Below are 5,126 nucleotides of genomic sequence, written 5' to 3'. Positions count from 1 at the left end.
ACATTTGAATATATTAGAATATCATTTAGTCATCATGTTCTCAAATAATCCTTTCTTTGATTAAAATACCAAGCAAGCACTTAGGCATTAACCTATCCATACACTTTCTTATCGAAATTGCTTTCTTTTCTAAAAATTAATAATGGTTTACAAGAAAAGAATAATGGAGATCAATGATATCAATTTTTTGTACATAACCTTTTTATATAATGATTCAATCCAATCTTTATGAGAACAACATGGTAATCAACATTCTCACTTATTAAAAAATGATGCTACTTTATATAGTTCTTATCAAGGATATAAATTTCATAATATACAATTATATGAAGGTTTTTAAAATATTTTATTATTTATACTATTATGGCTTAGTCATATCACAATAAAGACATTTCGTTAATTATATCCTTTCCACACTAGTAATTTCACATTCATGTTTAATAACATAACTATTACAGTTTTATACCAAAACAATATTGATATCTATATTTTCTAATTGTATTAATAAATATCATATCCAAAATATTAACAATACCTACATGAAACTAATGTCAAATAATTTCCATAATCTATGTAATTTAAATATCAAACTATTTGATTTTTTATGTAATAGTTAACAATTGTGCTTATAAAAAAAATGTATCTCTAATAGATTAGAAATATATTGAAACAAATATTGACCAGATTCTTTATGATAACCCTATCAAAAGAATAAGAAGATATTAATTCAAAAAAAGACAACATAATAACCATAACCATAGAACAATAATTTAACATTATTGATTTTACTAAATTAATTGAGGAAGTTAGCTAAGAAGATGGCGATAACTTGGTCTTCCTTATCGGATTTCTATTTCAACATAGTCAAGAAATTAGTTACATAAGATTCTTGTAAGGAATTAAAAATGAACAATTTTATATGAAATGATCTAATTTACAAGCTTATTTTCTTAGCTAATAAGAATAAATGAAAATATAATAGAAATATAAGACCACACGTATTCAACACCTATCTGCTGTTGATTTAGTCGAATGCACACTCGTCTGTATGTCAACATAGAACATCGCGAAATGAAAATAACTAATATTTATCTTAGAAAGTTGACAAGCATGATAAAGACTTAAGAGATCGACTTGCATACATTTATCTACAAGTATGGATAGAGCACATGAGATAGCGATCGAGAAAAACCGTTTGTTTCCAAGGACTTATTTCGTGATACGTGTTCTTATCAACGCTTTTGCAAGGTTGACGAAAAGTATATAGATTTCAATGGGTTATCAGACTTATCCGCAGGCCAAATTAACTTCAAACTTTCACATGGAAGACAAGAGATAAGATATGCACTTATTCAGGGTAAGGTAAATAGATACAAATATTACCACTGCAACAAGAAGATGGCTGCCATTCAAAATTTTAGATGTTAACCAAAAGAGAAGAATACAAGGTGAAGTTGTAAACAAAGCACACAAACTGAGTGACAGAATTTCTTAGAGATACGTATACCCATACAAGGCAAGGGTCGTGTGGTAACGCACAATCAGATCTAGATAAGAACATTAGTGATTCTAGAGGCCGTGGAAATACATTTGTAGCATTTGTTGTTCACCGATCTTGGATAAAGCCAAACAGATCATAAATATAAATTTTTAAGCTTCAGTGCTATGAGAAGATAAGAAAACCAATTGCAAGTCATGGTTTATGTCTGGTTTTATCCGTAGGTCAGCATTCCCTTCTATAGGCCATCTCTTATAGATTGAACAGCCAATTTTAATACAGATACAGGTTACATATAGGGTGATACAAGTAGAGGGCATAAGCAAGAATTCTTGCGGATCGTGATAATGTGATGGAAAGCATGCATGCCATGGGAAATGAAATAAGAATATTGCAGGTCATGGAAATGTGTAAGAATAATTTAAGCCTCTAGAATGGATAATGAACTTAGGATATGTTGTTCACAATAGAAAGGCTTCCCAAGGTTTAAATACTAAGGATATGGAGCTTTAGTTTGATAACTTGTTCCGTGAGAATGTTGGCGTTTCCTCTAATCCAACAAATGACATCACTTATCCCCATTCTTCTCATATTTTTCATACTTCTCATGATGTGGATGAATAACTAACTAGGGTTACCTTTGACCAATTGGAGAAGATTGAAAATGAATTTAAAAATATTCAGCAATGGATGAGTCAACAATACCTGGAAAGTGAGGCAATCCCCTTGATTCAAGGATAAAAAATATTGGTGGAAAGTGATAAGATAGGTGGATTTGTTTTGTGGCCTTTCCCATATTGTTGATACTAATATTATGTCAATCAAAAGTTGTGCCAAAGTCCTTGGTTACTCTCAACCCACTAGTCAAGTCAACCATTCCACTTCTTTGCCTACATCCTTTCCTAGTGTGCCTACATTTACATCTTTTATCATGACTACTTCCACATAAAATGTTAATCCTACACATGTTAGTCATGAGGAAAATCCTATTAATAAATATTATTACATACTTCCTTATGTGAGTCTTCCATTTTCTTCACAACCATCTCCCATACCAACATACCTTAATGTTCTCCCTCCATTTTCTCAACCTCCACAAACATATAAGAATGTTACTCCTCCATCACAATCCAATATGTCCAATTTATATCCATTCACTAAAGCAACCATTAGTAACCTAGCCCAAACTATTACATCCTTACAACATCAATTGACATCCATAACTAAATCCAAGTTCAATGTTCCCACATTGGACATAACAAGCCCACTATTTGATGACATTGTCTATACGGTCCCTCCTAAGCATATGGAACTTTCTCAATTGGAGTTGTATAATGGAAAAGGTGACCCTTGACTCATGTGAAGACATTTCAAACTTTGTGTAGTTATTTTTCTCATGACCAAAGACTTGTGGATCATTTTTTTACTAGAACCTTTAGAAATAAAGAATTGCAATGCTATTGTTCTTTTTCCCCTTATTCTATTACTTCATTTCAACAATTGGCTGATGATTTCATTCAATAATTTCATAATAACATTAGTCCTAAGACTACTTTGGATATTTTGATTCATTGTAAGAAAGGAGTTAATGAAAAAGTGACTAGTTTTATTGATAAATATAAAACATTTGCATTTTCAAATTGCTTATCAAGTGCCTGATCATGATGTTTAAATAATTTTTATTGCTAATTTATAAAAATATATTAGAGATGCGCTTCTATTTTTTAAGTTTACTTATTTTATGCAATTGTGTGCAGTACTTCATAATTATCAGCTTCAAGTAGTCAATTTGAATCACCCTCTTCAATGGCTTCGACTGATAACAATAAGAGTGCTCAATAATAATTTATGAAGTTCAAACCCAACAAAGGATTCATCAAGATAAATGACAATGTCAACACTCAAGTGGTAGCCACAACATTAGGTGTGGCCCTTTGATCCAAATACTTTAGAAAAGAATTAGCACCTTTTTTCTAAGTCTTTGCATAGTATAATGTTGAGGTTAATGAATTCTATTGTATTGCAAATTCCTCCCATCAAACCAATTGAAACTTCTCAACCATGGACACCTTACCATGATCCTAAATCTTTTTGCCACTATCATTGTCAACCTAGCCATGATACTGAGAAGTGTTAGATGTTGAGAAATAAGATCCAAGAATTCATTGATAACAATACTATATCCATAGTTAATATCAATGACAAAGGGAAAAAATCTGTAGCTCCTCTTAATCAAAATCTCCAAATCTTTAAGAATCTATTGCCTTCTCATTCTACCATTGTTGTTGAGTCTAAGTCACTGGATTTTCCTCCCAATGACCTTGGTATAGAATTTAATAATATTATAAACCTTGTTGACAAACCTACACCTCCAAAAGACATGCATTACTTTTGATCCTAGTTAGACTATTCTTGTATCTGATGGCCCATTATATACCACTATGAAGATCAAAGACAAACTTTGACAAGGGATGCTCATTGATCCAAAGTTTACAGTGAATATGATTATCTAATAATATCTTTATATTTTACAATTGCATTAAGTTACATATGATAAATCCAATGTTTCGGTTAAGGTGTATGATGGTTTATCTTGCCCTACTATTTGTTCTATTACTCATCCCATTAAGGTTCATAGTAAGTGCTTAGTTATCACCTTCGCTATTATTCCCACATCTTAGTTTCATGTGAAGTTCAGACATCATTGGCTCTCTTTCATGAAAGATATCCCTTTTACAATCCATAAATGTTGAAATTCCTTCATAATAGAACTATCGTAATAATTAATCATAGCTTTTACCAACCTAAGTTACGAATCATGGAAACTTCACTCTTGATTACTTTTGGCCTCATCAAATTGAGCTTCTTAAGCCTCAGAATGACATCCTTTTCTTGTGTTATAAAAAATAAAAAAAAGAGATGATCATGAACTTTAGTAAACCTAGAGACCCTACACCCATGGATATTCCTTCTCATAATGGGCCCTATATTCTTCCTATTCCTTTCATTCCTCCTATAGACGCCGCAATACCACCTTCTACTTTTTATAAAGGAAAATGCTTGGCATCAAGTCTCCCTCAACCTATTGGGGTTTCTTTGTTGTCCCCCTTATAAGGGAGAAAAAGATTCCTAAGTCCACTGATCCCAAACCTTCACAAGTCTTGACTAAAACTAAAAGGAATATTTGTGCATGAGAACACTGATGAAGACATTGTACTAACACTTGTGAGATTTCTTCCATGAAGAAACCAAATGTTGAGTTGGTCCCATTTGTCCAACCTTCACCTAACCCTAGGGAGGAAGTTCAAATCAAATCACCTAAATTAAAAATTCTTCAGAAAAATGATGATTCAACTTCTTTTCATATTAGAGATCTTATTTTTATTAATGTAGATGATGATATGGATTATGATAATTTTGTTCATGCTAACAATGTGGTTTCTAATTATTTTGATGAGATTGATGTGCTTGTTGAGATTAATCATGAGTTATCTTCACATTTTTCAAAAGCATTAACCCTAGCTCTTAGTGACAAATAAAATGACTCATCATTAGAGCATGATCCTTATTTGGAAATTCTAGTAGCTCCATCTATTGTGCTTGAAGTGGTTCCTCTTTCATCTTATCT

Source organism: Cryptomeria japonica, chromosome 3, assembly GCF_030272615.1.
Source record: "Cryptomeria japonica chromosome 3, Sugi_1.0, whole genome shotgun sequence".
NCBI lineage: Eukaryota > Viridiplantae > Streptophyta > Pinopsida > Cupressales > Cupressaceae > Cryptomeria > Cryptomeria japonica.
Note: the sequence above shows the minus strand (reverse complement) of the source record.